This window comes from Sinohyriopsis cumingii, chromosome 2 (genome assembly GCF_028554795.1).
Source record: "Sinohyriopsis cumingii isolate HCF-2022 chromosome 2, ASM2855479v2, whole genome shotgun sequence".
Classification (NCBI taxonomy): Eukaryota; Metazoa; Mollusca; class Bivalvia; order Unionida; family Unionidae; genus Sinohyriopsis; species Sinohyriopsis cumingii.
In genome coordinates this window covers 84544687-84568548 of record NC_142962.1, presented here as the reverse complement: position 1 = coordinate 84568548, position 23862 = coordinate 84544687, and the positions used below count along the sequence as shown (strand labels likewise).

At 38.8% G+C, this 23862-nt stretch overlaps 1 protein-coding gene across 1 annotated transcript in view; it reads left to right on the top strand.

Moving 5' to 3' along the window:
* LOC149805302 (uncharacterized) overlaps window positions 1-23862 on the top strand; it is a 192644-nt gene that overhangs the window by 51362 nt on the left and 117420 nt on the right. The gene's annotated exons all lie outside the window — the stretch shown is intronic.

Here is a 23862-nt window from a genome sequence, read left to right as displayed (position 1 = left end):
ATTACAAGTTGGAGGAGTTTTTCACTTCTGAGGAAAGTATACTCTATATTTCCAACTTTTTTCTCTCTATCCCCAACAAAGTTCTTCCTTTATATTTTGCCAACACTTTGTTGTCGTCACACATTTAGGTACTTGCACTGGGAGCCTAAGTGACTTCACATTAACTACAGACTATAATTTATGTATGGGCAAGTCTGTAGTGCTTATAAAAACTCCTAATATATGCATAATGCCATTTCTAATGGATGCATATTGGTGAGTTTTTATTGCCATGCATATTGGTGAGTTTTTATTGCCAGATGCCAACTTCAGTGTTTTTACTTATACAGGTAGTCTTTGGGATTTTTTTCCCTATAGGTAATTGCCTCAATTTGGATATTGTCACACCTACTTTGTAAGTATCCATAGCTAAACCTCAGTTCCTCTCATGTGAAGCTTTTTGTGTGTAATATAGACACTGGTGTACATTTCTGCATTTCTTCAATTCTGGTTGCAGCAGTATAGGTAAGATTTCTATACATGGTTTACTCAGTTGTGTCTCGCTCGTGCATGTTTCTATAGGTGACACTTGTCATGTTAATTTGCATATGCATTCCATCATATTTTAGGAGCATTTAGTCCCAACTGATGATCCTAATGATATCCTCCCCACATAAATGGCCTATTTCCATTGTGACTGGCCTAGGCCATGTACTAGGGATAACAGAGTTCCAAAATATCAATATTACAGGCTCAATCACTAACAGCCCAGCTTCCAGTTTGTCAAACTCGACTTTTGTAGACATGTGGAGGGACCAGTCTAACCCTCATACCACACTGAGACACTCATTTGGCATAAATATTTCCTCATGCTTCAACAGATCTAGCTTTGCAATTTCTCAACACCCTGTCACAAGAATAGACTTTTTACTTTATTCAGTGACTGTCTCCAAGTCACAATTTCTAATCTGGGACATTCATGTGTTTTGTGAGGGACAGACCTCATCACTCTTTGCCAGCAAAGTCTCAAAGCATTACAGGAGACCTTATCCTCACCTCATGCAACCAAGATGATGTTGCATGTTCTACAGTGCTGTTGTCTATACTATTCAGCCTTCTGAGCCTCCACTGAGGACCTTTGTCAACTGGAGTTTTGTCCTTGTTCTCCCACTCTATAAACAACCTGGACTAGAGCTCTAGCATCTGTTGATCTGATGATGGAATGGAAGAGTCCGACTTCAATTACAGTTATTCTGACCTGCCTTCATCATCAGTTCATTGACGGTTGCCACAAACCAGTCTTTCATTTGGAAATCCCAGCAATTGGTGATGATATTGCTGCTTTGTGGATGACAAAGCGACACTACATACATATGGACTGGATGGCCTTTGTTGACAGTTGGCAGTTGGTGTGCAAAATAGCAGTGGCTGCGATGTTGGACTTTTCCCCATAGGGTTATCTTCCAACAGATGGAATATAGGTATCTTCTACTCTTAATACCTCAGCGCATGCAAGGGAGTCAGTCTCAAGAATAGCTAGAGTACTGAATAGAGCTGTTCAACATAATGCAGTAACCGAAGCTTCAAATTTACAATTGGTGGAATACAACTTAGTGATCTCTGCCTGCACTTTCCTGAAGGACCAACATAAGGCCAAGCTAAGTGCACAACCTTTATCCTCTAATCTTCTGTCCACAAACAAGCCACCAAAGAGACCAATTTCTTTATCTCCCACAACCACAGCATTGATACTGGGATAGTACAGGAAATCAACAAAAGGACCCAAGGGCCTCTCATAGGACATGAGCCTCTGATACTGTCCTACTGAAGCTTCACCAAGCAAAAGCGACAGTTCTTACATACCAAAGTGGATGTCACACTGAGAGGGTCCTATCGTTTATTCCAGACTTTTCTTGGTCCCAAAGGCAAAAGGCAATCTGCATCTGGTCATTGACCTACATGCCTTCAATCAATTCATCCATGCCCCTTGGTTCTCGATGGAAACCCCACAGCACATTTTGAATGCCATCCATGAGAGAGACTTTGCCATCAACGTGGATTTAAATGATGCATACCTTCATGTCACAAGACTTCTAGGACATTCCTGCTATTTGCCTACAACATTGTATACCAATTCATGGCACTCCCATTGGGGCTCAGCATCAACCCCTGGGGCTTCACTTGTCTGATGAATTGAGTAACAGTGTATGTCTGGACCATTTCTATAGTAGCAACATCAGGTTACCTGGACGACATCCTGCAGAAAAAAAGAATCAGTTAGATCTAACAAAACATGATAATCCCTTGTTACCAATCTGGACTTCTCATCAACAAGAAAAGATCTGACATAGTACCATCTCAACAATTTGTTCACCTGGGTATGAAGTTCACTACACAGGTAACATATTTCATCTCCTTCAGGATTGGACATTTACTTTTGACGATTCTATCTGCTTGCTCAATGCAGCAGCGGACTGCATGGTCCTAAATTGCCTTCTGATGTGCTCACTGCAAATAATTCTTCTGCTTGAATGCAGGCCTAAAGTTTGCCAACTGGACCATCCTCTCACCGTCTGCACACTATTGAGGCACCATCTGTGGAATCTGGGCAACCAAACTTGACTCACAGTGGGTATACAATACAAGATTACAGTCTGTACCAATGCAAGTACAGAAGGCAGGGTAGCTCACCTACTAATATCATTTCAAAAGGCCAGCAGTGCTTGCTCTTCCCAGGAACAACATCTTCCTATCAATAATTCTGGAGATGACAGACTTTGTGAAAGCCTTTCATTGGTGACAAGAATATTTTCATAGCAAGGAAGTTCTCATTCTGTCTGACAACTCTGCAGTGGTGGTGACATATCTCAAAATACAAGGAAGAACCAAGTCCCAAGACCTTTGCATCGTGGTGTAGAACTTTTTAAAGTGGTGTTGTCAACAACAAATCCACATACCAGTTTGCCATCTAGCCAAAGACTTGTCCTGGAACAATCAACTAATACAGACAGAATGTACTCTTCATCCCTCAGTTTTCATTATAGTGTTACATATATCTGATTTAATATATATTTATTTTAATTTAATTGTTTGTTTGTCAGTTTTAATTTTTGTTAATATTTTTCTTACATGCTATTGTAATGTAAATTTATTCACTGAAGATGATATTTTTCCAGAAAATTGGTTGACCTGAATCATTCTTTTCATAAACACCAGGTGTTGGCCTGGATGCTGATCTTGATTCAGAATTAGTAAACAAAGTTCTATTTTTATTTTAAAATGATTGGTTGTTGTCAAGGTCATGATGGGGCTTTGCGTTTAAGATGTAAACAACTAATTTTTTTTTTTTCTTGGAGAAAATGATTGGTTTTCATCAGAGTCATTTGTGGTGTACTTGATAAAAACACGATCACATGAGATCCTCCCTTGATTTTGCAATTCTGGTTTTTCCGTAACTACGCGTTTGTTAGTTTTAAAAGAGATGTGTGGAGAGAGATTACTCAGTTTTTGGGCTTTTACATTTGGTATCAAGTTGTTTTCTTTGTTGTTGCCAGATTTTTTAAAGTTAATTATCTTCAAATCATTTGGATTTCAAAAGGATTAATTATTCTCTGGAAATATTTGAAGAGTACTCATATAAAGATGTTTTGGAAAGACACTGCTTACAAATTTTATTTTGATTGCCAACACAGGAGTGTTATTTACAAGGAACTGTAAACGACAACATTATATAGGATACGGCTTACGTCATTGCCTTCCATCTTGGATTCTTCGTCAGGACTTGAACTTGAATTCAGTAGAGTATTTTATTATTAGGACTTTTGCAATTTAATTCATGGATTATTCTTGGATTATTTTTGGACTTGATTGTTGAAACCGTAAGTTCTTATTTTTTAATTTTTACAGAAATTTTCCAGGGAAATAAATTATTTGTTAAATTTTAAAAAGCTTGTTGTTTTCACTTTTTCTGTGTTACTGTTTATTCGAGCCTAAACACGTAGCAATAGGATTAAATGATCATGGTTGGGTATTTATCGATGTGTAAATTTAACCTAATCACTCACAAAAGACTTTATGTTAACTTTGTGAGTGATTAGATTAACAATTTACCCAACCATGATCATTTAATCCATATGATTCCAATTTATTTTGCTTCTGTCATCAGATAAGCAGATTTCATCAACAAAATATTCACATTTATGTAGATTGAAGTTTTCTTTCACTAGCCTCTAAACTGTGACAGAATACATAGCCCGATCTTCGCTAGCCACAAGGTTAGAGCAGTTTCCACTGGCCTAGCATTTAACTGGAACTCTTTGCTAACTGACATTATTTGGGCTGTGGGATGGAGATCAGAGCCCACATTCTCTGGCATTTATCTCTGAGATCTGTGATCCCAAAGGACCCAATTTGATCTGGTAGGACCTATATCCACAGCTCAACAGTGCCCTGACAGATGGAGTCCCCTCCAGCTAGGTTACCTAGAAGCTGTCTCACATACCTTAGGGGACCAGAGATGGTATCTCCTGGGTAAGGGAATGTACCTCCCTCCACCTCTTATCTATTCTCCTAAGGTATCATGACTGGGTAATGTATTTAAAGAAGAAACCAATTTTTCCTGGTAAATGTTTCGTCAAGAATACTTACCCAATCATACACCCTTCCGTCCTTCCCACAGTTACATCCATAGAGAGCGTGCCTTCTGCTCCAATAGTAACTGATGTATTCTTAGGCTTTGCTGCAGTCTTATACCTAAAGGGAGATAACTCTGCCAGACCACCACATAGGTCGGCAGACAACTTTTAGTTCCCTTTAGGGGGCGCTCACCAGTTATTATGTACTTTTGAGAGAGTGACGTATGTAAGGTGATGTTGTTTGCATTTAAAACATGCACAATGGAGAGAATGTTGGCATACCTCTATGCTACATTAATGTAATGTGGATGATATTTATTTGGATATTGTACTTTTGGAAATTGTACATGATTTAAACACACTGCTAACTAAAACGACTGCTCCCTTGTGTTAAAACATCAGCCTGAATTAGTCTAAAGTACACTATCCATTGCAGCTATTAAAATAGGGAAAATGAATTTTTCCAGACTAGACAATACCAGCTTCTGAAAGTGCCATGAATGAATTACCAATTATATGAAATGTAAAAAAAGTTATCGGCTCTTTATTATACAATTTACCTCTGAAGTTCAGGAAGTGAAAATGACCAAGTGCAGCTAGCAGTTTTTTGAAAGGCACACATCTGGAGTAAGGCCAAGCTGTATACTCTATCGCCCATATTACACCCATCAATCATACACCAAAATAAAGGGAATTAAAGGTTCTTTGAATTATACCTAAGATATACAAGGTCTTTTTTAAACAGCCAGTATAACCAGTGAGGAAAGCCGGGGAAATTCTTTTTCTTTAAAATCCTAACCCTATGCAAAATATGAAACTGTAGAGCGCCACCTTAGCTAAAAGTAGTATCTTGGAGGACTCATTTTATGAGATATTTCTTCTAATAGCATAGATTAGAACATCAGTATAACTTCGAGGTGATTTTCCAATAACCTAATGCCTAGTTGTGTTAGAAACATCATTTTTCATTGGTTATTTGGCTCATGCCTAATGGATCCATTATTGTCATGTTGAGACCACTCTTTATTCCAAATGCCCATCTTATCCTACTTTTTGCAAAGGTTCATCTGTCTGTTTGCAGTTCATACCAGTCTGCCTTAGATCTGAGACCAAAAAGTCTAAAATCCGAACACAAAATCGGATTCTGACCACGGGTGAATTTTGGGTAGAAAAAAATTGGGTCCAAAAAATGAGGTTTTTCCCTCTGTATTTTGTAGTGCAGCTAGAACTTCCAGATTATTTGGTATCATTGTAGAGCTACATCTGTGTACCTTTCTATAATACCACCCACTTTAGTGTATCTTAAATGACCTTGGTTCTACAGAGCTCTGCATTAGGCTACTACCTCCTGCCATTTTAACTTGTCGCCAGGGGTTAATGTGTTAACACATCCAGGCTTTGTAGCCCAAAATAGGTTACCATCTGTCGGTAACCAAAGAGTTGTCACTCGCTCACTCTCATGCATAGTCAGGTCAAGAACAGCAGCCATGCAGATCCTGTTTGTGCTCTCAAGCACTACTTGAAATACACAGAGACAAGTTGTGGCACGTGCAAAGGCCTCGTCCTTCCAGTGTGAGCTGGTAGACAGGATATCACCCCTCAAGCCCTTTCTTCGAGGCTGAGGTGGGTTGTACGCTTGGTGTACTCCTACATCCACCAGGTCATAGTCGCCTCACAGTTCAGAAGCCTCATGATGTCTCTGCGAGCTTCGCATTTGAATGAAACATTTCAATCCGAGATATAATAAAAGCTGTTGGCTGGCATGCAGCATCAACCTTCTCGAGCCTTCTTCTCAGATTTAGCATTGCAGAGGCAAACCTTGAATCTGGTAGGTCCAGTGGTGGTAGCTCAGATGGCCACCAGACCCAAGAAGACCAACCAACACAACCTGTTAGTTTCAAGTGACCCCAGGCCATACTGCTTATGTAATTAGTTGGATGGGTTATTGTTCACATGGGAAATCCAGCTATAATTCCCTAGAAGGATACCCAATGTAGAGGTCAGATGCTCATCATTTTCTTCTCCTCCTATTACTTATTCACCTAACCTAATGTGATTGGAGAATGTATTTGAAGGAGAAAGCAAATTTTTAAGTAAATTATGTTTCTCCAAGAATACTTACCCAATTACATTACTTAAAAACCCTCTCAACCACCCTGCCATTTGAGCATCCTCATTAGTATCTTGCTCAGCTAAAACTAGCAAGCCAAGGGGAGTTAATGTGCAAGAGTTATTGCCATTTGTCTATTGAAATAGAAAAGACAATTTTGGTCTTTTAGTAGGGCTGGATTCACGAGGCAGCAGGCTAATATTCCTAATGTAATATGATTGGGTAAGTATTCTCAGCAGCAGGGAAGTTCTACAGACCAGATGTTCCAGACCAAATAAAGCTTCCTACGAGAACTTTCTCCGTAGAAGCCTCAGATTTCAAAAATAAGCCTTCCTACGAAAATTAATTTGCGTAAATTCACTCCCGACTGCAATTTTTTGTGTGCAAATTCAATGATTCTGGACAAGGAAAAAAGGGGGGGGGGAATTTATTCTGGTGTCGATGAAGTTTGCAAAGTTTGGCTGCAAGTCTCATGAATAAATTTGATCAAGACCGATTCGATATCTACTACGCGGATCATGAAGATTAATCGTGATGAAACCATGCGGTATTGCCTGAGCGCGGCTGAAGAAATTTTTAAATTTGTTTATGTCCATATCGCCGTTGCACCAAGTCTGATGAATATTTCTCAACGTGTGAGTATCGACGCCATTGAACACCGACAAAATATTACAATTGTCCCTAATTACCTTTGGAATTTGCGTATATCGCTGCGTCACGTAAATCACATCGGTGTTCTTATGTCGGCCACGCGAGAATATCCTAGCCGGATTAGTTTGCTTATCCAGCATAACATCATCGAATACAACAAGATTATTAACATCACCATCTAAATTTTCCACGGATGGGGTTTCATTGATGTCTGTGATGAATTCGATCGTGCCTTCGTCGGTATTGTCGCTAAATTCCTTTAGTACCTGATAACAACGCTGATCATCAACGGACGGTGCAACCAAATATAACTTGTCCCATTTCAGCCATCGCATGATCAAATTTAGCAACAACTGCGTCTTTCCAGAACCAGACGGGCCAATAATTATCATCCTTATCGAATTTGGTAACACCGCGTTGTGTTTCACCTGCTCGCGTCGCTTCGTGGCGGAAAAATCAATTACATTCATGTTACTAGAATACATGGATCTATATTGTGTTAAGTGTCGCACGCGCACAGCTACGATAAATCCAACCGAAATCGTCACACGCAACAACAGGAACGCAATTGCAGGAGAATGCGAAGTTTGTAATACACGCAAATTCAGATTTGTAAAAAAAAAAGTAGAAGAACTGGAGGAGACATTACCGCCTCCATGAAAAATCTACCTGGGCTGCCTTGGGCAAAATATCCCGGAGAAAAACATCTGCCAGGATACAATTACTGCGGACCCGGCACGAGGCTCGATATAAGACTCAACGATAATAATCAACCAAATCCCGGCGAAGATCCAGTAAACGCCATCGATAACGCGTGTTACTATCACGATCTTGCGTATCGCAGCGGGGATTTACAACAAAGACATCTCGCTGATATTAGGCTAATTCACGCACTAAACGCGATTCCTGACAAAAGTTTCAAAGAAAAATTGGCAACTTGGTTGATAAAAGGCGCGATGAAAGGTAAATTAGTACTCGGCGCTGGTAAATAATAATGGAGCAGATATATTATTCTCCGCGAGGATTCTGGCGAGGAAAATCAGCAATAGCCAAACTCGCCAAGGCAGCAAAAGTAAAACAATCCGTTGCTGAATCGTGGCTATCGAAACAGGCAGTCTGGCAAATTTATCTTCCTCCACCTAAGAAAATATCATATGCGAGTTTCTCAGTCAGCGTCCCTAATGAAGTTCATCAAGCTGATTTAATGTTTCTTCCTTACGATACCGTCGACGGAGTCACATACAAGTATGTGTTGACGGTTGTTGATATCGCTAGCAGATACAAGGAAGCGGAACCGTTATCGAATAAAACAGCAACGGAGATCGCTAAGGCGTTTAGCGAAATTTATTCACGATCCCCGTTGACCTGGCCGAAGCTTCTCCAGGTTGATCCAGGTCGAGAATTTCTTGGCGCGGTTACTTCATTGATGAAAAAGAATAATGTTAAAATCCGTCGCGGTATTGTAGGTGTTCATCACAATCAGGCTATCGTCGAAAGATTCAATAAAACTCTTGCAGAACGATTATTCGGATATCAGTACGCGCGCGAATTTATTCAAGATAATCGATCTCATGATTGGGTATCGAGGTTGCCTCATGTGATTAACGCACTAAATAACGAGACAACGAGAACAATAGCAATGAAACCCGCAATTGCAATTACAAAATCGAATATACCCCTAAAGCGAGATTCTACTATTCCACCTGTGCTAGGTAGCGTCACGGTCAGGTATTTATATAAAGAAGGCGAGGCCGAAGGAGGAAGAAAAAGAGCAACTGATCCAAATTGGAGCGTTACAACACATAAAATATCCGCCGTAACAAGATCATCGGGAAGACCGGCAATTTATTTCCTAGATTTGCTAGCGCCACAACGCGGATTTACCAAGGAGGAATTACAAATAATACCGAAAGATACTCAACTACCGCCAGCGTCATTAATGTGAAACCGAATTCTACCTAACTGAGATAATTTTCTTACTCTTGACACGGCTAAATACACTAAATTTGACCAGGAAATTCTATCATCGACGATCCAAACTTGGCCATCCACGGTTAATCCCTGCGACGAGTGTATCGTTGTTGCGTATCCAAGTTTCCATGGCGATCTTTCTGCGTTTATCGCGTCATTGACAAGATTAATATCAACGAGAATAATATCATTCAAGACTAAGATCTTTTCCTCTCCGCATGGTAAAGTAACACTGATATTTTGTTTCCTGGTATCAGCGGGCCTGTAACACAACGGCACCTGCAATGTTGGAAATTTCTCGCAATGAAGCTTGAATAATATATCCTGAATAACATCGCGAACAATTTTCCTACTAGCAACAATCAGATGATCGGGACGCCACAAATTTAGAAAAATATCCATCGGAGTCTCGTCGATTATTTTTCTCATCACATCGCATTGAATTTTATTCGGTTGTAATCGAATTATTTTCTTAAATTCAGTCAGTAAAATATCATCGGATCTATAATCGGCGTCGATTTCCTCATAATAGTCAACGAAATTCCTGAGCCATTCGTGAGGAGATTCTCCATCAATAGGATCAGGCTGGCCATGATCGCCGCACATTATCACGGCTGTATTTTTCTCCTCCAGCCAGGTTAGGAACGATTTTAATACAACTAAATTTACTGTGCAAATTTCATCAAATATTATAATTCTGTTGATATATTTATTTCCCATGCGAGCCGAATCCCATAATCCACCGCTGTATTTGAAATAACTGTGATACGTACCAGAATCAACGCCGCGTTGCCTTATTTCTCGCGCTAATCTGTGAGTTGGAGTCAACACGATCATATCAGATTTCGCAAATAAATTTATCGCTCGTGTTGTTTTACCGCTACCACCAGGACCATTCATGTAAACGAATTTGTTACGTGAAATCGGGTCAAATGCAGATGCAGCCGTCGATATTTCCTTAAATTTATCTCGATGAAATTTATCGCAATCTTCGACATCGGCGTCCTCACAGTAATCTAGGATATCCTCGTTTTTTATCCTCCAAGTTCCCCAAGAGCCATCGGCGATTAAATTATCCAGCCTATACTGATATTTCTTATCGATATAAAACGAGTCCGTTGCGACCCTTACCGCGATATCAGAAAATTTGTTTATCATCGACAGTAAATTTATACTCACATAAGCGAGCATCGATGATCTCAAATGCGTATACTGCGCTGATTCTCCGTCAAGGTAACTAATTACGGTACCTAACTTTACTCCGTCAATGATAATATTTTCTCTGTTGCAGAATATTCCTCGCGATACCGTATCGGCAATAATAAAATCCATCTCGGCATCGTTGATAAACAATCTAGCGTGTCGGTGTTTATGATCAACGGATCCTCCTTGAGTAAATTTGCCAATTATTTTTCTTCCAATATCTTTCGCGTTTTCACAGTCCGTCGGTAGCCACACCTTAGTTTGTTTTCTATACGATATAATTGCCTCGCTCACTGTCAACGATACTAACATTGACGAATCTAGCATATATCTCAACAACACTATAGGGACCCATCTGCGTTGAGATAAATGCCGACCAAACCAAATATAACAAATTTTATGTAAATTTTCAGCAAGCTCGAATGAAGTGACACAAGCGAATCCGGTCATGACAAAATCAGGTAACGGTCCGTTAATTGCTACCCTTGTCATTTCGTTGGTGGGATGGCCAAATTTAGCAAAATAATCCGCACAATCGCCATATCCAAGGAAACTTCCAGGATAGCACGCGCTCATATCAACGGAGATCATATCTTCGAAGTAATATTTGGTATTCCACAATCCGCCATGGCCGTATTCGATACAGCTAAGTTGAATATCAGTGAGAAATTCATTTTTTGTAGGTTTCCACGAATTTCTTTCTCTGGCAGCGTGAGCGGCAACAGACGGAACAGTAAAGCAATTCGTTAATAACTGATCAGGATTTGACGAATATTTCACCGCGATATTTTTCATAGATTCATGTAATTTTTCATCTCGGTAAATATCTCCTCGCGGCAAGATAAACTGATCATACTTTTCTTCGCTCGAAAATAACCAAACTGATATTGGATCAGACGCGGCTAATATTTTGATATATCGGAACATGGCATCGGAATTGTCCTTCGCAGAATTTTCCACAGGATAAAATTTAACAGCGCGATCTCGCAGAAATATCATTACCGATTGCGACCACGCATGTGAATTATGATCAATAATTTCGATTGGAACTCCTCGAGATCTATACGGCGACGAGTATAATATTTCTCCCGATAGCGTTTTCACGGTAATAGGAAATTTAAGTTTCTTGCTCAACACAGCAACATCGTCAATCGATGCGCCATCAACAACAGTCTTTGCCCATGAATTAATTTTATTCAACCTCAACTGAGTCAGACCAGATCCACGACGAGCGTTTTTCATATGCTCGATAACGCGCTCGGCAACGCAATTTATCATCGGTGATTCTTTCATCGCAGGTAGATTTTTCACATCCGGGTTGTTATTTAACCGATAAATTCCATAGACAACAGCGCTAGATGGGTACGCCCTGGCATAATAAGGACCATCGATTCCCAATAATAATCCCGGCTTCGAATTTTTATCAAGAACGACGTTTTTCTTACCGCCACGTATTGGATCTCGTTTATCGCGAATAATCCAAGTGTCGTCAGGCATTTGTGCGATGAATTTTATTCCAAAGATAAATCGCTCCTCGGAATGCGAGTTTTTTATATGCTCGATTATCTTCTTGGCCCGTTCCAGATTCATCGTGGCATCAACAGCGTTAGTTTTCCATGTCGACCAAACATGAATCCCCCCATCATCGAAAAATTCTTTTTTGGCGCGATCGACCTCAGGAATGATATATTCTGCCTCATCAAGATCAAATGTATCCATTATTATATTTTAGACAAATATTTAAATTATAATGAATAAATGTTCGTGGATACCAATCGGATCAACAAAATCATGCGACAAATCCTGCAGAGGTGATTATTGTGGCGCTCACATATATGCAATTCGACGAGGCAGTAAAGGACCACAACGGTGTTTAGTTTGTCAAGTTGGCACTCGAGGAAAGACTCGATTGTGTTTGTCCTGTGGAGGGAAAAATTATCGGGAATTGCGTCGATATTATGAAAAAAGATCCTCGTCGGTGATAACATGCGAAGAAGATTATATTAATCGATTCAAGGCAAATTACGATTTAAACAAACAGAATATTGTATATGGAAATGAAATCAACGATTCCTGCAATGAAAATGACATGCGAGTATAAATCTCACCCAACCATCGAGGGATACGAGGCGTCATCAGATGGTATTGTCAGAAATGCTAAAACAAAGAAACGTGTTGGTAAAGTTATTAATTCCGGTTATCTCATGTTCACAGTCGGTAAGAATAAAAAACAAAGAAAAACGAATTATTTATGTCATCGGTTTGTATTCGAAGTTTTCAACGGACCAATAAAAATTGGACTTGTTATCGATCATATTGACGGAAATAAACTCAACAATAAACTTTCCAATCTTCGGGTTGTAACTTCGAGCGAAAATTCAAGATCCGGCAATACCGGCACACATCCGAAATACGCCAAGGCCGTCAAGTCGATAAATCAAGAAACGGGCGAGGATATGATATTCGAATCGATGAGCGCAGCTGCGAAATATTATGAAATTAACTCACGATCGGTGCAATTTGCGGCAGAGGGAATTCAACATGCGACATTTTCATATAATCTCGGCGCGTGGATCAAATTCTCCTATATACCAATAATATTTGATTCGGAGAGCGACGAAGAATAATTAAATATTACAAAATTAATATAACATGAACGAACAAACCATAAGCAACATCATCGAAGCTATCGATGACCTGAGAAATAAAAATATAAATCTTCCCTCGGAGTTGGACGCGAATAAAATCCGATCCGAATTCGAGACAATTGTTCAAGGAAAACTTGAATACAAATACACGCTACCATCCGAATACAAATTAATAAAGAAAATCCAAATCGCGATGTATCAATCACTTTCGACAGTCAGCGATGATCGCGTCGAGGATTTTGTTAAATTATCTACGCTAGTGGAAAAAGCTAGATTGATTTTATCAGATGCATACGAGTCAAAAAAAATTACAAGCTCGCGTGTCAGGCAGCTAAAAAAACTTGTCGATGAAAGTAAGGCCAAGGAAATATCTTCCTGAAGATTTCTGCAACAAAAAAAAAACAAAAATTAAAAAAATATATTAATTTTGAAAATTTCCCTGGATTTTATTTATTTTTTTGGCCTATTTTACTGAAATTATGCAATTTTCTTTATTTTGACGGGTATTTACCCCAGCAGATTTACGAAATTACATAAATTGCATAATTTTGACGGGTATTTACCCCAGCAAATTCACGAAATTATATAAATTACTCGATTTGACGGGTATTTACCCCATAAAAAACATAAAATTACGCAAATTTCCTAATTTTTCTGATTTTTATTTATTTTTTTTTGTTATTTACCAAATAATTTTATTTTACTGAAATTATCCAATTTTCTTTATTTTGATGGGGTATTTACCCATCAAAAACATAAAATTATATAAATTACTCGATTTGACGGGTAATTTACCCCATCAAATTCACGAAATTATATAAATTACTCGATTTGACGGGTATTTACCCCCATCAAAAATTAAAAAAAATACTAATTTTGAAAATTTCCCTGGATTTTATTTATTTTTTTGGCCCATTTTTCCTTGGTGTACAAGATTTACGATTTCACCAGCAGATTGATACTAACAGTTTCCCCTCGGATATCAAGCAAATTTCCCTTCTGGTCCGTCAGTTTGAAATTTATCCTTGACAACAATCGATTATGACATCGCAGATAAAACGGATTCACCGGCTCCTTTATTATCAAATAACCCGGAGAGGCGCTAGGTGAAAACGAATACAAGATAAATCCCTGCTGCGCTTGATTTGACTCTGACGAATCAACATTGTAGCTGCCTTCGACAACATCCGCGTGAAGATAAATCGCGATAACTTCCGTTATATTAACAATACCTGGCGAGATATGCCGCCCGCCTTTGTTCGGGTCATTATCGTGTCTGAGAAACAGCGCTAATTGTTTTTTCTCTGCCCACGCGGCATGTAATTTTGGAAATAACTCATCGATGGTATCAGTGACGGATTTTCTTAGTTTATCAACGTCATAACCGGGAAATTTGAAATTTGGTAGCGTTTCCTCGGTTAATTTATGTAATTCCATGAATTTTTTCTTATTGCCTGAATTTTTGATCAATGTAAATTTGGTAATAGGAAGAATATAATCGCCGATTGATATATCGTCGACTATCGCCTGAATAAACATTTTATGATAATATTCAAGATCGTTCGCAATTCGATTCAAGCGTCTCACGTGCCTTGGGAGTAAATCACACCAGCCTGTTTTATTTTCGATACATTCATTGAAAAATGATCGAAAATAAGAAAGTAACATTTTATGTACTCTATTAAATTCACTGATGGTTTTTTTTACATAATCGCCGTCTATTGGGGTTATTATAATTTTTTTATATTCACCAATATCTATCACTGTATCCGCGGGTGGGATTTTGGGAAGAACCAACCATGAAACATTTTCCACCTTAAAATTAAAAGAAAACACAATACGATCAAGTTTATGTTGCTCCATGAGATCAACGGCCTTATTGATTATATCAAAGCCAAGTACAGATCCCGAAGCCTCGTCGGTGACAAAGTCGGATTTTTTTGGTTCTAATGTACTTGGTAAATCCAACGAGGTAAACCCCGGAGTTGTATCATCCGATGTTTCCGCAGGCGGAATTTCGGGCCAACCTAATACGGTCCTAATCGATGATTGGTAAATATCTACCATATACGGCGATTTCACTTCTATCATCGATGATAGCGTTGGTTCGTGCGCAGATATTTTTATTCCCGGAGTAGCATCGCCGGTTATATTTGATATTCTGGTGGTAAATTCCTTATCTAGCTGATCAATTTCGTAACTGCCTGTTGGTATACCGACATATATCCAATCAGGTGTCCCATCGGGTTTGGTTTTGTTGGCAAAAACAAGCGAATTATTCGATGATAATTTACCGAATGACGTCGATCTAACATTGGGCCAGCTGTTGTAGACACGCAATTGCGTTAACGCAATTTCTTTGACGCTGATTGGTGTTGGAAAATTGATGCTAAATTCTGGCTTGGTTGAGCTTAACAATATTAACGTCATTGTCGGCGGTGTCGTGTTTGTCACGATCTGAGCTAGCTCGGACATTATTAATATTCATTTGTTCAATCTCCGAGTAAATACCGATCATTGCCGAAAATTCTAGATCGGATATAACTCCGTCGTTGAGACTCTCCGAAAGCAGCGATGATAATTTCGAATACGCGTCATTGACCTTGGATAGTTTGTTTTTGTACAATGATAATTTCTCACTCGTGCACGAGGAGATTTTTTTTGCGATGATATTGAGAACACCAGCGATTGTTGTTGTCGACGAGATTATTATCGTTGCAACGATTGGTGCGATTGTTGTTACCGCGGATAAAATTATTCCAGCACCAGCGACTACCGCGGATACCGCGTACACGGCGATGTCAATGGTAACTAATCTACGCTGGTATTTTTTTATTTTTGTTTGATATTCGTCGAGGAGTTTTTTTAGCGAATCCTGCCATGATCGCGCCTGATTATAACGGTAATCCGATGCGGTCATTTATTAGTTATTTATCTAGTCAATTTCTTTGTAAAATCAGAGTTTTTTCCGTTTTAAACTGACTCGTGATTCTCTTCCTCGTCAACTGCGACCGGCTTGGGTTGACCGATTGTACCCCCAGTCGGTAAATATTCGAAAATTACAAAATAATACTCTGGTCCCATGTTGGTTCTGTCTAGTGGTTCTAGTGTGAAATTTGCGATGTTACCATCATCTAACATAATAAAGAAAATTCCCGGGTAAAATTCATAAATTTCATAAAAAGTCGATTTTATATTGAATTTTATCTTGGATATAACATAAACTCGATATATACCAGATATTGACGCTTTAAATTTAAAAGAATCATTATCGGGGGTCCAAATGGGATTTAATGATCTAGCAAGAAATATCACAGGGCAGTTTAAATTATTTGTTACCGCCTCATCCGGTATCGAAATAAGCGCCAACGCAGGAATATCCAACGATGATATTTTTGTGTTAATATCGTTAATTTTTGTAGTTGCGTCAAGAAGTTTCGTGTTGATTTCTTGAATTTTTCCATCGTTCGTTGATGTATCAACCTTTTGACGCGCTAATTCACGTACCGCGTTAATTTCATCGTTAATTTTAGTAATATCCTCGTCGATTTTTCTTGTTTTCTCATCTGTCGATTCACGTATCGCGTTAAACCCCTTGGTAAATTCGGGAACAACAAGATCGTTGAGTTTATTAATTTCCTTGTTGATATCGTCGATTGTTGCTCTCTGACCTAACGAGATATTTATTTTGGTAATTTCCTCGTTGATGGATTTTACTCTCTCGATGAGATCGCTGTGTGATGTTCTATCGGATTATTGAAATATTATTGCACGTGCCGATTCAATATCTTTGTTGATTTGGGCGATATCTTCGTTGATTTTTCTTGTTTTCTCGGTAAGATCGTTATGTCATGTTCTATCGGCTTTTTGAAATATTAATGCACGTGCCGCTTCAATATCTTTGTTGATTTGGGCGATATCTTCGTTTATTTTCTTTGTTTTCTCGGTAAGATCGTTATGTGATGTTCTATCGATTTTCTGACCCATCGCGGTATTTATTTTGGTAATTTCCTCGTTGATGGATTTTACTTTCTCGCTGAGATCGTTATGTGATGTTCTATCGGTTTTTTGAAATATTAATGCACGTGCCGATTCAATCTCTCCGTTGATTTGGGCGATATCTTCGTTGATTTTTCTTGTTTTCTCGGTAAGATCGTTATGTGTAGTTGAGGAGGTTTCGATGAATTTTTTTATATCCTCGTCGAGTTTTTTACTGAGATTTTTTGATGTATCGTCTAGTTTTTTAAGATCGTTAGTTAGCTTGGTAAATCTTTTTGTCACTCGGTCCTGAAGATCGTCGTGTAATGCTTTATCAGCCTTCAGAAGCAACGTTGCTGATAACTCCTTGTCGGATTTTTCCACATCCGCGATATTGGCCTTTAGTGGTAATACCGCGATAATATCGGTAATATCAGCAATAGATTTTAATACCATCTCCGATTGACGAGTAAATTGACTAATATGATCGCGGTATTCGTCTCGCTTGATTATATCAGTTATTTTGACGTTGCTGGTTTGTAATCTTCCTTCGGTATTTTGAAAAACAGCAACTTCGCCAGGGTCCACCTCTGACAGCGATAGAAGATTGTTAATATCGCTCTTGGTTGCGAACTTTGATAGATCGACGTCAGTCACTTCTGCCTTTTCCTTCCTGTAGATAAATCTACCGTAAATATCAACCATGATATTTATCTACGGCGTATTCAAATACAATTTTGTGATACGGACCGGATGATTTTGAAATTGCGTCAAGAACATTAATTGACTCTGGACCGCATATTGGCGGATCCGCTAATGTCTGCGTTGGAAGTGTCGAATACCAAACCGGAAGATTTAGTTTTGACACATAGCTGATAAATTCATTTGGCGGTGCTAATCCGTACGAATCAAAATAAACGACTTCGCGAGGATTAATTGCGTAGGCAACCCAGTGCGTGCCAGGGCCGGTATTTTTATCGAGATTTATTATTCCCGTCTCGGTAGGGTTTGGTTTGTTTGGTAGTTGATCTTGCATAAATACACCTCTGAAAAATTTTATTTTTTTATTCTTTGCTTCGCTGATCAAATCTAAATTTGAGGCTGGTAGACTCGTCTTAGGCCGGATCCGTATGGGGGCCGTCTTAGATAAAGGCCTGATCCTTTTTGTTGTTTTTGCAACAGGAGAGAGAGGACGGGAAGTAACCCTCCCTTTTTTTTACCGTATCTCCCTCCCACCACCTTCTCTCCTAATTTGGAACCTATACCCGAGAGCGCGCCTAATCCTAATGTCTTTCCAATCATCGGAAGGGCCATTTTTATCAGAGGAAGAAAAGGAAAAATTCCGCCCGTTTTGACCATGTCTCTGATGGCGCCTATGGAGAGACTCACATGAACACCGGAATTCGCTGATTTGGCCTTGGTAAATCGTTCACGTTGACCTCTAGTTAGCGACAGTTTGTTAGGCCCACCGTGAATCTGATCGTTTTTCAGTGTTAATTTCATACCGCATCGCTTTGATATCGCTGTTTGGAGTTTTTTCATCTGACCTGGGGTCAGAGTTACACTGACGTGTTCGTATGGCATATTAATAATCGCTTAGTCTAAATTTGGAATTTATCACATATTCTCGACAGGAGCATCGATGACTCTCATTCTGCCGCTGATTCCTTCCAGTATCATTGTTCTATCGCTGAGGATTACCGCGATGGCTCTTGCAGGTCCGTTTGTGTTAATTCTGGCTTTGAAATGGATATCGACAACAGATTGTTTTACCAAATCGAGATGTTCCAGGGAAAAGTAATAGATAGGATAGCGAGTATTAAAATCTAGCTGTGATATTTGCAATCCGGTATCGATATTTTGATCGTGGCCCATGAAACTTAACAATCGATGATATGCGCGGGCAGTCGAAAAATTTTCAAAATCAATCGATATTTCCTCCGATGGTTCTTGCTGGCCGTTTATCCTTAGTGAAACGTTTGTTGCATCGAATCTATCGAATATCATATGACTGTGAAGTTGATCGTATCTGTTTGCGTTTTGAAGAGCAACAAAGATGTGCCTAGGTGCCGAAACACCTTGTTGTGACGCAATTCGCCAGGTAAATATTCCGTTGATATTAACATCACAGGAGTCGGTCATCGTTGTCAACCAGGACATGACGGATTTTCCGCCTTGATTCATGAATGATAATAATTTTTCTTCCTCGAGCATCGATGGAACTATCGCTGGCATCCACAAGGTAAATTTGTTTAGGATTACCTTGCCTGCATCACCGGGATCTCGCCAGATGGCTTTGTCATTGCCAGCAGCGTCTCGAACGAAAGTTATCGTGTGTTTTGCTCCGTAAATAACTTTTCTGAAATGCCTGCAAAATCCAAAAATGTGAGATAGCGGAATTGCACAGGAAAATCTTCGTTCAACTCCCCTTAACATAGCTCTTCTCGTGGCAAATCCAAGGTTGTAATTATTATTGGGGGTGATCATCACTGAACGAACATCGGCGGGAGCGGCGTTAGCGGCATTTATCGGCCTACCGATATCATACGGGGAATGTTCAGGATCATCGGAGTTATCTTTGGCGAACATCATACTAGGACCGGCTGACCTGGTAAAATCATCCGAGTATCTCGCTAAGCCTATAATCGTCGTTGCTATATCAACGTTGTCCGTAATTGATTCGATCTCTCTTCCGTCGATCATATAAGTGGCGCTCTTGAATAATGCCATAATACCGTTATTGACAAATCCAATACCAAGACCATCGGCATAGGCGGTATTATCTTCTTTTACAATTCTCCCAACAACCTCGATATATGCCTCAGATGGAAGAAAATATCTTGTTGTATCGTGGACTTGAATTTCCAAGCGATTATTTGTATTTGGGTCAACTGCATCGTACGAGAAATACTGGAAATCCCGCACGGATGTGTCTCTGCCTACAGGCTCGTCCATGTCGAACACTTCATTTGACACTTGTTCGAACATTTATTATTAAGAATATCATCTAAAACGAAGACCGCCTCCTGAAATGAAACTTGTATTTGCTAGATTTGTCTTAGCAACTTCCCTTGCAAGATTTGTATTTGCAATTTCCTGCGCTATATTTGTCTTAGCAACTTCCTGCGCTAGATCGTTTATTTTTTTATTTGCTGCGTCGTTTATGGCTTTACTGACTTCGGGTGGCATTTCTCTGGTGATGGGTAATTTGACGGGTTGTTTTTTGCGCACTAAATTTAATATTTTACTTTTGACAGCATTGAAACCCTTGCTGGCCAAATTACCGATACCAGAAATGGCAGTCTCGCCGATCTTTCCTATTGCTTTTAACCCGAGCTGTTTGATCACGGGTCCAATTTTAGGTATTATTCGCGTAACGAGACTTCCAATGATATCACCTAATCCATTGCCGTGTATATATCTGTATACGGGCAATCGAGAGTTTACTACGCGGACCTGTTTGGGTCTGCGCTGATGTTTGTGAACAATCATGTTATTTCAATTGTGTTGTTTTAATCGATGAGTTCATCGACAAGTTCCTTGTAAATGTGAGAGTCGATGACACCACCGCGGAATAATCGCTGACAAATATCCGAGGCTTCGTTGATTATTTCACGGGAGTTATTTCCAGCTCGTTTTCCTCCGATTAATACCTCGAGGCGAGATACGTCGTTGACAACACTGTCAGGACAAATGGTATATCCGCTTCCTGTCTTTGGTTTTGGTGTTGATGGTTCGTTAAACCACTCCGTTAATGCGTCCTTCTCTTCCTTTTCTTTTTCTTTTTGTTTTACTTTTTCCATAAATTTAAAATATTCGTCATCACGTTTGTAAGGAGGTTTTTTACTAGCAAAATATATCCAGTCGATATATTTGCTTTTTTCAAGAGGTTTTCCACGAACACTGGGGTTAAAATATTTATCCCTATCATCATAATCCGCGGCGATATCTACTAAATTTTCCCCCCTTGTGATTTGTTCATGCACATCACGGGTAAAAACAATTCCGATAGCTTTATGAAGATTTTTATAGTCGGACTTCACAGTTTCTTTCTCTTGTTGAGTTGATTTTTGCGATATCCCCGAAGATTTTTTTTCCTCTTTTCTTGCTTTTGCGAGATCCAGAAAATCACTATAAAGAAAACTTGTTTTCTTCGCCTCAGGTAAATTATATTTAGCTCGAAATAAATTATTATACCAAGATTCACGCGATTTAATTTTTTTCAATCCCTCCTCCGTTAAAAAAACTTTTCTATTGTCAAAGGAATCTTCGGCAAATATAGCAAATATTTTAGTATCTTTGCCAAAAAGGTCAAATTGTTCTTGCAATGTTTTCCAACCATTCTCGGTAAATTTTTTTTTTATTATATCTCGAGGTTGAATATCTTTATCTTCCTCTTTTTTTTCTTCTTCTTCCTCCTCTTGCTCTTGTTCTTCTTCTTGCGCTTGTTCTTCTTCTTGCGCTTGTTCTTGCCGTAATTTTTGATCCTCATCTAATTCTTCAGGAATTTGCCCCGTCCTCAATTCTGCTTGTGCTCGTGCTTGTGCTTGTGCTTGTTCTTGTTGTGCTTGTGCTTGTGTTTGTGCTTGTGCTTGTGCTTGTGCTTGTGCTCGTGCTCGTGCTTGTGCTTGTGCTTGTGCTCGTGTTTGTGTATGTACTATTCGCTCCGGCAATAATCGAGTGTGTTGCTCAATGTCTCTCGTCATAGGAATAAGCCCCTTCTTCCTGAGTTCCTTATCTTCCTTTTTATCGCCGTATGCGACTTGCTCGATTGCTCCAGTGACTGGACTCAACAACTTTGACGATATCTCGGTAATTCCATACTGAGAATCTTCGTAATCACGAACTTTTTTCTTAAATAATTGTTTTACCGGGATAAGTTTCTTCACTGCCGCTAATTGCTCTCGCGCTAATCTTGCAGAGTGAGGCTCTCCAACTCTACTAGCTTTCCGACTCATATTATTTTCAACTATATTGTTTTAATGCGAGGTAAAATTAGGATCGGCAGCCAAACTTTGCAAACTTCATCGACACCAGAATAAATTCCCCCCCCCCTTTTTTCCTTGTCCAGAATCATTGAATTTGCACACAAAAAATTGCAGTCGGGAGTGAATTTACGCAAATTAATTTTCGTAGGAAGGCTTATTTTTGAAATCTGAGGCTTCTACGGAGAAAGTTCTCGTAGGAAGCTTTATTTGGTCTGGAACGTCTGGTCTGTAGAACTTCCCTGCTGCTATTCTCTGAGAAACATAATTACTTAAAATTTGCTTTTTATTGCAGTTGTTGCAAGAATAAGTTCCATTTTGTTGCTTGGAAATTTATTGTTCCGAAACATGGGCAAAATACAGTCGTTCACAATAAAAGAATGTCTCTATTTTTCATGATTGGAAAACAGTAACAAACACTTTATCAGTAATCAAGTGGTTTGCCTTGCTGTAGTGGCCAACAGAAAGGAAAGTTAGGTTCAAGCAGGGTCTGGAATATATGACTTTTATTCTATTTTGAAAATCTGATCTAGGAATGTACTAGACAGGATTGTCTTTGATAGGAATGCCAACTGGAAAATTTATTGTTCTTTTAATCATGATGGCATAATGGCAGCTGCCATTTTACCATTGTCATATTGCTCTAAGATATTTTGCTTAGTATATTTTGGAATCACTTCAGATGTATCAAAATGTATGATATTCTGGTTGATTTGAACTTGCTGATCTTAAATTTTCCTCCTGTTTGCCACTTTTGCAATGTTTATTTTCTGTCTGTTTCCTGACAGTTCCAGTTGGTGAATTTGGTTTTTAAAAAATAACTGTGAGTTGGACAAATAGGCCACTAAAACTGTAAAACTTAGCAAGTTAATCATTTTAAAAACAAAAACTGCATGTATACATTGTACATAAGACATTTTGCAAAATTTTGGACCTACAGTACCATTCAATTAGGGAGGGGAGAGGAGGCTAAACTAATTTTATCAAAATAATTGTTTGAAGCTTTGTACAATAATTGTGCATAAGCCATAATTCAATATTAATTATTCTGATATGGAATGTCTATTTAAGGAAACCTTTGGGTGACTGATGAATTGACCAAGATTTTAAAAATGAAAAAAATAGTTCTATCATTTCTTTCTTCTTAGTAGGTATATCTATTTTTGGAAGGTAGTGAAAGTGTTTTGTTGTGCAATATTGTTGATCCTAGGTCACTCTGCTTATCTCAGCTTTTATTGCTATGAAATGGGAAGCCAATCCAGAGTCTTTCCATGTCGTTTTTTCTACAGTCCATACTTATAAAAAAATCATACACTTCATGTAGATGCATTTACTCAAATTTTAATTGTTGTTCTAAAATGTAATACTTAAATAGTTTCACCAAAGCCTATTCAATCTCATATTGATTCAAAAACTTCCAGATAAAAATTATTGATCGCTCTGGACTTTTGCAGTGGTAACCAGGTGCTAAACTGGGTGAAGAAAATAACATGAAAGATCTAATCATCACAATACATAGTACGATATTTTGTTAGCATGCATAGCTTTCATTGTGACATCACAGCATGTGACAGTCAATCCTGTTTGTATTGGATCACACCTTTTGGTTGACCTTGTCTACAAATTTCCACATGATTTACCATTGATTTTGCCGTAAGTACTTCTTGTAACATGCAATTAATAACAGGGGTCATTATATATAT